Below are 12,320 nucleotides of genomic sequence, written 5' to 3'. Positions count from 1 at the left end.
GCGCCTCTGCAGCAGGTCCGACCAGAGAAAGGCCATCTGGGGAAAGAGTCCTTGCAGATAGTTCCAAGTCGGCGCACAAGGAACGCTTCAGATCCGGACACTCGCGCTTGTCCAGATCATTCTCCCCGAGCTGGATCACGATGGCATCTGGAGGGCCCAGTTGCCAGGCTTGATGGGTCAGCATCGGCACCAGAGCATCCCACAGCATACCACAAACCCCCATCCACCGGATGTGCAGATGAATGTCCAAGCCCAGATGCCGGCCCTAGCCGGTGGCCACTGCATACATTCCCGCCCAATGAACGATGCTGTGACCACATACCCACACAGTTTTCTTCCTGCCTGGGAAACAACAAATGAACACCACACCATTAGCGAGAAACTGCCCCTGTGGGGCGGATGTAAGAACGAAAGGCGCTGGAGCGCCAGCTGCCAATGGACTGGATGACAGGAGTGGGCAGGCCCAGGCCGGCTGCCACGGTTGCGGCCCCAATGCGAAAGGAATGCGTACCAAACTGCATGTGTGGGAGCCCTGCAGCCCATAGGCATGCTCACAAGACGGCTGAAAACTGGTAGTGAGTGAGGGGGGAACCGTCCTTGTGCATGAAGAAGGAGCCCGCGCTGTGCAGTCGGCAATCCACGTAGGCCCTAACCGCCCTAACTGGGCACAGGCCACGGTTTCTTGCCACCCGCAGCACAATGGTGGCCCCCCCGGCCCCGCTGGTCAGTCTTAGAGCGGCGCAAAGTGATAGAAACCCTGCGAGGGGACGAGGCAAGGTCGGTGGCCATGACAGGCCGCCCAGATGTGTCAGAACGGGAGCTGGCCACCACCTCGCTGACGCAGAAGGCCCCAAAAAAGGCCAAAATAAAGGCAGCGTGGAACAGCTGCGCCTCAAATGCAGACCAGCGGACGCTGGGGATGACCCGAAGCATGCGGTCCAGGATTGGTAATGTGATGGGGCACCTCTGGTCTGGGGTTGAGGGGGCAATCTTGCTTATCCCTCCAAGGCCCGGCGGGCAATGAAGCTATTGCCTGGATCAGGGTGACCCTGTGCCTTGCAGAAGAAAGAGATGGTGGCCAAGTCCTTCCGCATGGACCAGGGAGAAAGCCCCAGTCCCCTAAGGTGCCCCAAGTACTGCAGGACCATGGCCTGGGAGGTGGGCCAAGACCCCCGGCCGCCGGCTGCTTTTGAGAAGGCCAGGAAGTGGGCGGTCACCGCAGTGTAGGCCCGGAGGGTGGAGGGAGCCACCGAGCACAATACTCCCTGCATTACGGAGTCTTGCCAGTCGACCACAGGTCCTCCGGGAACGGGTCGGGGGTGCGTTGAGCCTCTGGTGCCAGTGCAAAGAACCTCTCCATCTGGAAGTGAGATAAGGCGTCGGCCAACCCATTCTCCACACCTGCTATGTGACGGGCTGAGAAGGTGATGTTAGCAGCAAGACATGTTAGCACAAAACGGCGAATGAGATGCATGACCCGCTCAGAGCGAGAGGACTGCCTGTTGATGACCTTCACAGTGGCTAGATTGTCACACCAGAAAATAACCCGCCTGTCCCGGAGCAGGTTCCCCCAAATGACCACAGCTACCACGATGGGGAATAGTTCTAGGAAGGTGAGATCCCTGAAGATTCCAGACCCAGCCCAAGAGGGGCCAGCGCCAAACACATCTGCGCCCCTTGAAATAAACCCCAAACCCGAGGCTCCCGGCTGCATCCGAGTGGACTTGCAAGTCAGAGCCTAAATCTAGTGGGTCCTGCCGGAGGGAGACCCCATTGAATCCAGATAGGAATTCGAGCCACACCTGAAGGTCAGCCTTGATGCCCCTGGTGAGGCGGATGCGGTGATAAGGGGCGGACACCCCCCAGCAGGCCCTGGAGAGACGAGCACAGAAAGCCTGCCCAGGCGAAACCACCCTGCATGCAAAATTGAGGTGGCCTATGATAGATTGAAGCTCTCTTAGGGTGCATTTTTGCCAGGAGAGGGTTGCTGCTATGAGGCCCCTGAGCTGGCTGAGTTTGTCCGCCGGCAGGTGCGATATGCCGGCCACAGAGTCTAGTTCAATACCCAGGTAAGTGAGGTGTGAAGAAGGGCCCTCTGTTTTTTCCTGTGCGAGGGGGACTCCCGGTTCCTGGGCCAGGGCCTGAAAAGAGCTGAGGTGGTCGACGCAAGCTGAGCTGCCTGGGGGGGTCATTATCAAGAAATCATCTAAATAACGTGTGATGAAAGGGGACCCCATGCAGTCCTTGGCCGCCCACTTGAGGAAGGTGCTAAATGTTTCAAAGGCTGCGCACGTCACCGAACAGCCCATAGGTATGGCCTTATCAATGTACCACTTTTCCCCAAATTTGAAACCCAATAGGCAGTGGTCTATGGGGTGAACACTGAGAAGGCGGAAGGCTGACTGTACGTCGCATTTTGCCATGCGGGCACCATGCCCGCATGCCCGGACCAGGCGGACCGCATGATCAAATGAGGCATACCTCACTGAGCAGCACTCAGGGGGAATTAAGTCGTTTACTGATGAACCCTTGGGGTAAGACAGGTGGTGTATTAGGCGATATTCACCTGGGTTTTTCTTAGGAACGACCCCGAGCAGGGAAACCCTGAGGTTGGGAAGAGGAGGGGTGTCAAAGGGCCCAGCGACCCGGCCCACCAACACCTCCTTGTCCACCTTGGCCGCGACCACCTCCGGCAACTCCCTGGTGGATTTTAAGTTGCCGAAGGTGGTGGCGATGTGAGGCCCTGTGAACGGGATGCGGAAGCCCACAGAGAAGCCCTCCCGTAGATATCAGGCGGCCTGCCTGTCCAGGTAGCGAGCGAGGAGAGGAAGAAGGGGTGCAAGCCTGATGGTGGTGTGGGCGAGGCCCAGTGCTCCATGGCTGGGACTAGTTACCGCCACCGGCAACTTGGGAGGCAGAGGTGCCCGGTCCTCCATCCTTGCTGGCAACGGTACTGGAGGACCGGCCCCCACGAAAGGGCTGAGGGGGGGCAGAGCCCCAGGGGCAGGAGGGGCGTGCGTGTGGACCACCGCAGGAATCACAGTTATGGTCAAATCAACACTTAGGATGAAAGCACTTGCCCTGATTGTATTCCCAGCACCCACTGCGGGACCCATCCCCCCTGCCCCTCATGTGTGGCCCCACCAACCAGAGCCACAGCTTCTGGTTGATGAGGTCCCACTGAGCCCTAGGGTTATGAGAAGCCCTCTTGCAGAAGGCCTCATCGTAATCCATGGCGGCCTGCTCCCCCGCCAAGGCCCGGGCCCGGAGAACGTTACTCAGGTGATTGGAAAGGTGCCAGCCCCGGTTGGGGTACGCTGCCTGAATCACCCCCATGTATACTGAGTATCCTTCAAGCCAGTTTGCAAACGTGCGTTCGACCGCCAATTTCTTTCCCACTTTCCTCTCCCGCTTGGATGAGGGGGCAGACCTCCCGTTTTCCGCCTCGAGTTTTAGGAGCGAGAAGATGTCCAAATAATAACCGTCAAGGATACGCTCCCGCACCTTGCGGGACAGGGGGAGACCCGGGGGGTCCTCGTCATTCATGAAGGACAATCCCGGAAGGGGAGCCTCCCCTGAGTCCCAGACCTCCCGCGGGGTGCCCTATCCCCCAGTGCCCCCCACCCGACGCCGGAGGGCCCAGGCTGGCAAGCACGGGACCCCTGAAGCCACCTCCCAATAGTCCTCCCACGGGGTCCCATTCTCCGATGATGAGGACTCACCTGAGGTTCCTTCGCTGTCTGATTCCTCCTGGCGGCGACGATGGTTTTTCTTCCTGTACGAAGTCCTTCCCTGTTTTGCAGGCCTTCGTCGCTCCCTGCTGTTGGAGCTCTCCGAACAGGCGGAGGAAGATTGCGGTGTTTGCTGGCCCGGTGCGGAACGCTTCCTCTCCGCCTTGCTGCTCCTATTGCATTGGGGGACCTCGACAGGCCCAGGGGCAGGCTGGCCTGTCCCTGGCCCGGAGTTCCCCAGCTGTTCAACCCGGGCTGTGAGGAGCTCTAAGGCCCAGCTGATACTGCTTAAGGACTCAGGAGAAGAATTCTGATTAGAGGGGGCCCGCCCTTTGGCCCTCCTGGCTGGCCCCCGCCCCTTCTGCCTCCCTTCCGAGTAATGAGAGACTGAAGATGGCACCCTAGGCTTGGCCATTCCCCTTAGGGAGCCCTTAGCCTTTGAACTCCGGCTGGGCCTCCCGGTTCCTGAAGTGGGAGGCTGGGGCTTCCCACCACCCGCGGCCCACCCTGGACCGGGGCGAGGCTCCCCACCTGGTGTGCGGCCCGAGGAAGGAGGAAAAGACGGGTTCCTGCACTTGCCCGGGGGGGCAGTCCCTTTGCTCCCCCTCCCGCTTGTAGACCGGGCTGGCCGAGATCCCTCTCCCCCAGCCCTGCTATGCTTAGTGGGATCCATGTGGCTCGTGAATTCCTGGCCGAAGCGACCGGCCCTCAAAGGGCTTCAGGGAAAAGACTGGACTCCGACACTCCTCTCTGGCCTCCCGATCACCGCCGCTGCGCCGCTTGCACGCTGCCACGAAGCACGAGGCTCAGCTCAGACCTCTTGCCTCTGACCCGTGCCTGCCCACTCGGTCTTCCGCACTCCTCGGTCCCTCGCCGTGATCCGCCTTGTTGGGAAGCCCGAGCCGACTGAAGGAAGGCGGGGCCGGCTGCGGAGATATATGCTGTGTGGCCGGACCTGGGGTAAGACTGCAACCCTTCAGTCCGTTCCCCAGCCCCGCCCCCCTGTACCAACCCCGGCACCTGTGATTGGACAGCCGGGGTTTGAACTGATAGGCTGAGGGCTCACCCGGTGCCTGCCGGGCGAGCTCTCAAGATGGCGGCCGCCATGCCTCGCCCCCCCCTGGCCCGCCGGCAGCAACCTGGCCCCAGGTAAGTCTGAGGCCTTCAATTCCATCACTCTTTCTGTGGCAAATTATATAGGGGCAATAATTAAACATCAGAGACATGATATCAGGTAAGGTTCTTCCCATTTTAATTTCTGTTTAAGGCAATAGCCATAGGAGCAGAGAGAGAGAGAGAGAGAGAGAGAGAGAGAGAGGTTTTAGTAGGTATACACCAAGAGAATGTGGTGTGTGAAGTAATCTTAAATGAGGAGGATTAAGGGGTAGCAGGGAACCCAATGGCATTCACCCTTATCAGAGCACAGTATGTTAATTTTCATAGATGTGGTACTTCCCCTCAGGCTTATTCACATACTTTTAAAGCACAATTTCTAGTAACATAATTCAATATTAGCGTATATCTAAATCTACCTCAGGAAGAGCAGACTTGCTTCTGTTCGTCCTTATGCCTGAGACTCAGGCCTAGGAACACTGAATGTTTGTTATTCTATATAAGTCTGCGTATCTGTCTGTTTTGCTCACTGCAGCTCTTCAGTCCTTGTCCTTTTTTTCCTCTGGATTGTTTATCCAAGACCTTCTTTCCTGTGAATGCAAAGTTAAGCTCTTTCAAGTGTTAGCAGAACACAGTTCCAAGGCTATAAACTCTTTGGAAAGAATTCTTTCCTCCCTTGTGTCTTTTCCCCTTGCTTTATTATATTCATTTGCAGAGCATACGGCAGGACAAGGCCCTATGCAAGTCAGTGAGGAGTGGTGCAATAACAGGAACAAGGAAGATGTCTCATTTAAAACGTAAATGGGTTACATGGCCCCTGCAAAGAATGCCTGTTTTAGTCAAAAAGAAAAATAAAGCAGTGAGAAAATACAAATAATGCTTGACTCCAATTCTTGTCCTGTCAGTTTGCCACTGTCTTAAAAGCAAATGTGGTTCAGTAGATAGAAGCCAGGACTCGGAGTCACTGAAGGCCCTAGCCCCAGACTTACCTGGGGCTCCAAGTTGTGGCCCACAGGGCATGGGGGTGCAGCACTTGGCAGCTGCCATTATTTTGAGGGGCTTGGCAGCTCCCAGAAGTCTCCTTGATACTGTGCAGGCAGCTTGTAGTTCAAAATGCCCAGCCAGCCAATCAGTAGCAGGCATGCAGACAGGAGAGGTCTTTTCAACCATCAGACCTGGAAGACACAATTTCCCTCTGGTCCTCCTGCTGCTATATCTTCAGGAGCTGACTGAGCCCCTTGGTGCTTGGCTCTTGGCCTGCTTTCCACCCATCCCTCCTTCTCTGCACTGCTGGTGCTTGGGAGTTCTATACAATTGTTGATCTGATTTGTGATGCTATTCCTTGATTGATGGTTTTCATTCTGTAATTTGCAATGACATGGTGGTGGGGGCTAGGTTTGCTAATTGTTTGCTCGCTTTGTCACTCACAACCTTAGTTAAGGGTGCTTTTGGCATTTGGCACAGATCCTTTTAGGGGGAAACATGGCCTGGGAGCCCAGTTTCCCCATTACTGGGGATCCTCTTAAGGGATTTTGGAGGTGATGCATAACAGGGATATGTCCAGCTTGGAGGCTGTCCGGACTAGAGGTGTGCACCTGAAAAATATTCAGGTGCACACAATTCAGGATAACCCAAATCCTGAAGCAGCAAGATGAAAAAATCTGCTGTGTTTGAAAGCAGCTTTTCTCAGCAGATGGGAAGGGAATCCACCTCCTGTCAGCTGAAAAAAGGTGCAGTTTGAAAGTAGCAACACTTTTCTTGCCATGCAAGGAACCTGAATCAGAAACCTGAAGTGCACACCCCTAATCAGGATATGCTCACTCCCAGGTGGCAGGGGATCCACACAGAGGTGTACACCCATGTGGAATCCTGCTTACTGTCATCCCTTGGTATATGACCCCCCACACAGGAGGGCTGAAGAGGCAAGTGTGTCATCAGCTGACAGGCAAGTCATCCGATACTTGGATCCATGCCCTGTGTGGCATCAAGGCTCCATAAGTTGTAAATCAATACATTTGTGGCCATTTTATTTCCTACAAGTTGTCAGGTGTCTTTTGTCACCTTGCCTGCACCCCTTCACCCGGTTGATGCGGGTCTCATAATAGATCTGCGAAGTCCAAATAGCACCTGAAGTGCAATTCTAAGCCAATTAAAATTGTAAGGCCATTGAAGTCAATGTACTTAGGAAGATGGAACTCTGATTAGGATTGCACTGTCAATTTTGTTTTCAAGAGAAGTCTCAGAGCCACAGAACAATTCGTACTTGAAATGACAGAATTTTCAAAAACAGTGGTTGGCATGATTTAGTGCCAGTTGATCTGTGCTAAAATCCACCGTACATAGTGGTCTTTTGGATACAGCCATATAGAAGAAATTATCTAGTTGCTAGCAGAGCCATGTATCTATTAGAATGCAGATTTCAGCAAGTTGCTCTTTTTCAGCCTTGGCTCCTATTTGTAAAAAGGAAAAAAAGAAGAAAAATTATTTTTAAAAATGCAAATGTTAAAACTGCTATATAAATAGTAGTACTTGGATAGCAGTACTCAGGGCTTTTTTTCTGGGAAAAGAGGTGGTGGAACTCTCTATTACCACATGTGCGCACAAAAAGTGCATGTGCGCTTCTGGAAATGTGTGATGACATCACTTCTGGAACTGACGCCGCATCCTGGAAGTGACACTACTTCTCAGAACCCAGCACAATGCATAACAAAATAAATAAATAAAATAAATTACAACGAGATAAATGTTAGTAAGCTTGGGAAATTACACTGTTATGAAAAAGGGTTTGTTTCCTTTCTGTATCCTCTACAAAAAGTGAAATTTTCCATTCCCTTTCCCAAACATTTCATTTCTTTGGAATCATATTTTAAAATATGCAAGAAGGAGGGGGCCTCTAAAAATCCAAAACCCATCTCACAAATCTAAATTCTAACAGATTCCCTCTGCCAGTGTAGGGAAAAAAATTACAAAATTCTTTCTCAAAATTCCACAGAGTCTGAAATTCCAAATCTAATGAATATTGAATTTTCATATTTTCAGGGAGGGTTTTGCTTTACTGGAGCAATTCAAAAGAAGATACTCAACTTTAGCTGCATTAGATTTATACTTAGTTTAAAATGGCTTTTTTTTTGTTGCCTGCCAACTCTACCTTACCAATGGCTAAGCTGTTGTGACATTGTGAAAGGGTCATAAATATTCCAGTGTCACAGACAAACAATATTCATAAAAACTTCTTTAACAACCATATGTCCACTGCAATTTCAGTGATGTTAATCAGTTGAGGATGGGGAGAACCATTTGAGTTACAGCTATTAAGACATAAGAACACCTATATGCTGATGAATATATTGATGAAAGCCTTCTGTGACTTAGACACAGCTATCCATTCCTAGCATAAAACTGGAATAACCCTAAGTGATACTTTAATGAATACAAATAACCATAACTGATATATGTATCAGTTATAACAGTTATAACACAGAACCAATCTGCATTCAAAAGCTGTGGGAACCATAACAATGTCAACTTCAGTCAACAAAAGAATGAAAGCAACACACACACACATGTACGGCCCCACCCACCCCCATGAAAAGAAAGTAGAATGAACTCAAAGCAGCACACACGCACACACACGTACAGGGCCCCACCCATGAAAATAAAACAATGAACTTAAAGCAGCACACACATACACAGAAACCCCTGAATGAAAGCAAAATTAACTCAAAGCAGCAAACACACACACACAGCCCCCCCCCCCCCCCCGGAAAAGAAAGTAGAATGAACTCAAAGCAGCACACACATACACAGAAACCCCTGAATGAAAGCAAAATTAACTCAAAGCAGCAAACACACACACACAGCCCCCCCCCTGAAAAGAAAGCAGAATGAACTCAAAGCAGCTTAGCCTCCTCTGGAGAGCTGGCCCCAGCAGGTCTGCTTGCACTCTCTCTCTTTCACTCTCTCTCTCACTCACAGAGGAATGAAAAGAAAGCAGAATGAACTCAAAGCATCTTAGCCTCCTCTGCAGAGCCCATGGGGCCGAAGGAGAAAAGAATCACGTGAACAGATTCCAGAGCTGCCGGAACACCATTCCAGGGCGTTCCCCCTCAAAAAAAGCCCTGGCAGTACTTCTTAAGCAGTTGCACACCTCTCAAATGTTGTGCCGTATTGAAATTCAAGGGGAAAGTGACAAAGGATGCAAAACATCAAAGAGTTTTAAAATATTGCAAGCTTCAGAGAATCTTGTAAAAAGGAGAAAGCAGAGCAAATCTTTCTACTCTACTCATCCTAGCACAACAGCTTGTTATTTATCCTGAACATTTTGTGAAATGTCTTCCTCCCTAGTTTTTGAAAATATAGGGCTTGGCTGGGAACTAATTAGTCCTTGGGACTATATTTTTTTCCCTGTTGAGGGTGTTTTCATCAGGCAACATAAACTTAATGTGTGATGTAACACATCTCAGCTAATTATGTTAGCCAACAGCCTAGTAACAGCCAGTGGGAACGTTTCAAAACCAGCGAGCTTACAGAAGTCATGATACTAAGATTTTATTGGCCTTGTAGTTGATGAGCTTCTAAGATACTGCATTTATTTACTGGGGTTTTATCATGCACTACAGTATGCACAATACTACAGTAGGCACAATAAATTCAGACTTTTGAACTTTTCTGACCAGTCATGACAAACAAAAATCCCACTTGTAAGAAATAAAACCTCCTATTGAGCTCATTCTGCTAAGAACTCCAAACTAAGCAACTTGTCTTAGAGATCAGATATTTTCTTCTTCAACTAAGAATATTTCTTTATTTTCTCTTTGAAGTTCTAATGTGCCTGTTGAATTAAGAAGCAAATAGCATAATCAAATAGTTTATTAACCACAGCATTTGTGGGTCACATAGATGTACTCTGTTAGATAGTTCAATTAGATTAATCAACTGTTTATGCTTGCATCCATTCCCTTCTGCAGCTCTGTTCTGAAGGGAGGCATCCTTCTGCAGCTCTGTTCCCTGTCAGGAAACGTTTCATCCCAATATTTAGTCTTAGACTGGCATTATTGGAGTTGTGTCTGAGTTTCCAGCCTTGATGGGCCTTAAAAAGCATAAAGATGCCATCAACAGCCTCAGCTCCGCTTTGCCCCCTTCCCAGATATGTCACTGCTGCACTGCCATATGGCACTGCTGTGATGTGTCTGTGGTGAATACTGCACTTGAAAGCAGGTTTCCTAAGTGTAGCAATTAGAGAGCTGGGAGGGAAAGAGTTAACTCTTGCTGAGACTAGAGAGCTTGAGTGACAGGCTGCTCCTTACTCTCTGATTGGTCAGTTAGAACCCGGCTGAAGGACTAACAGTGAGTTTCTGACAGGATTGTTCAGAGAGTTTGTGAGTGAGTCTGACAGGGAAGGTCAGACAGGTTCCCCTCTGGAATGAGGGAAGAGGAAACGTTTGCCTTTACTATAACATTACTGTCCTGAAGAAGAATTCAATTTAAGAATTCTTAGTATAAGTGTCAGCAGAAGCTGAAGCCCGCTTGACAGAGACACCATAGAACTGTGAGTATGTTTTGGCAAGAGTGGTTGGGTAGTAGGTTAGGCTTCCTTTCAAGCCAAAAGAAGGATTATATCTTCTTAGGAGGAGAAGATTAACCTGTCCAGTTTCTAAAAGGGGTTTGATTCTGAGAAGGATCCCGAGTCTGTTGTGAAGGGAAAAACCATTTTAAACTAACTCCAGGAAACCTGAGCTGTCATAGGAAGTTCTGTGAAGAAACATTGTTGCTGTAACTAAAGATTAAGTAAAACAACTCTACTGCTAAGAATCAAGAATATAAGAAACTAAGCTTCAAAGAAACTATTTTATCTGTTACTCAAAGTGTAATCTGTACTACCAACAAAATTTATCCTCAGCACTTCTCTGACTACACTTATTCAATCCCTGTCTGTTAAATAAAGTTATTTCCTTTTGAATGTTATACAGTCTCTAGCGCCATTTCCAACAAAAAGGCTGGGCTAAAAAGCCAAAAATATATCTGTCAGGGTGGGCCAAAAAGACTTTCAAACCATAAAGATTAACATGCTACTTGAGGCTGCTCAGCAAAAGCAGGCAAACTGAATTTTGGTGGGAAAATATGGAGGGTCCGTCATATCCACACAAAGATATTAATAAAAGACTCTATAGATGGGGTTGGCTTCTTGCACAACCAGGCTACCTTGAGTTGTGGCATGAGATCTGAAAACCCAGCAGGAAGACAAAATGAAGCCAGTGGATTCCATAACTATTATTCCCATACTTCAGGTTGATATGTTGTCTCCATTGATATTAAAATAAGATTTAAAGTAGATTTAGTGCTTGAATATGCTTGCATAAACAAACAAAAGCATGTTTCTAATTTTATATTGTTTTTCAGGGAGTTCAGTTTTTCTTTAATTTTTCCCACATTTCCCTCTATTTAATCCTTCTGGTTTTGATCACATAGGAAATGGAGCATGAAGAAACTAAAAAGAAAAGAGTGTAAAAAGTGTCTTGAAAATAGGATTGAAACATGGATTCCATTAGGCTATTCAGACCAATGCTCACCTCTGTACAGGGGTCTCTATGAGGATATAGCAAGACTGGGGCCAGAGTATGAAGAGCCTTAGTAGGGAAACAAACAGTAGAGCAACAGTAATTTTCTTGTACTATTATTGCCAGTTTAAACGTAGAAGTGGGGAAGGATATAAAGTAAAGCCTTTCCTGGCCTGTACCACTTCAGATTGCAAATGAAGGTTCATATGTTTGAATGAATTTTCCATTTTAAAGACCTCTCTGCACATAAAAATATAGCATATTAGGAAGAGATGTGCTGAAATAATTCTTTCTGACATACTGACTTCAGTGTAATTCAAACATGTGTTCATTTTTCTGTACTTTGAAGCAATACAGAACTGGAATTACTATGGATGGTAGTCAAACTTTAATGAAAATAGCTCAGGAACATCCAATACTATAGCATTATTGAAGCTAAACAGGTATGGATTTGATAAAGATATCACTGGGAAGTCCATGTGAGCTGCTCTGAAATCTGTAGAGGAAGAACAGGCTACAAGAATAATAAAAATAAAACAGAAGTTCAGGGGATTTGCCTTCTATCAGTTCTATGTGAATTTTACAGACTAGACTGGGTAGATAAAAAGAGAATTATTAGTTGTGTTCAAACACAGATGATCAGAAAAAACTCTAGTATCTGCCAAACCTAATAAGAAAAGTGAGCAGTAGAATTTAGTAGGCAATCATCTGAATGAAGAAAAGGAGAATGATGTGATATTGGCCCCTGACCAGAAGGAAACGTGAAGTACTCCTTAACAGGTCTGGGAGGGGCCTAAAATGTTGTCTATTCAGAGGTAGGCAGTAAATATGTATTTTATTATGTGTTAAAATCGTGCATGTGATCATTTGTAGAGAACCCATTGCCATCTGCATCTTTCCAACACAATCACTTGAGAAA

The 12,320-nt window shown here is 48.3% G+C and overlaps 1 protein-coding gene across 1 annotated transcript in view; it reads left to right on the top strand.

The window, feature by feature from the left end:
• LOC129327368 (collagen alpha-1(XXIII) chain-like) overlaps positions 1-12,320 on the top strand; it is a 507,186-nt gene that overhangs the window by 349,947 nt on the left and 144,919 nt on the right. The gene's annotated exons all lie outside the window — the stretch shown is intronic.

The sequence above is a fragment of the Eublepharis macularius genome, chromosome 4 (genome assembly GCF_028583425.1).
Source record: "Eublepharis macularius isolate TG4126 chromosome 4, MPM_Emac_v1.0, whole genome shotgun sequence".
NCBI classification, from domain to species: Eukaryota; Metazoa; Chordata; class Lepidosauria; order Squamata; family Eublepharidae; genus Eublepharis; species Eublepharis macularius.
Note: the sequence above shows the minus strand (reverse complement) of the source record. Positions and strands in the feature narration are given on the sequence as shown.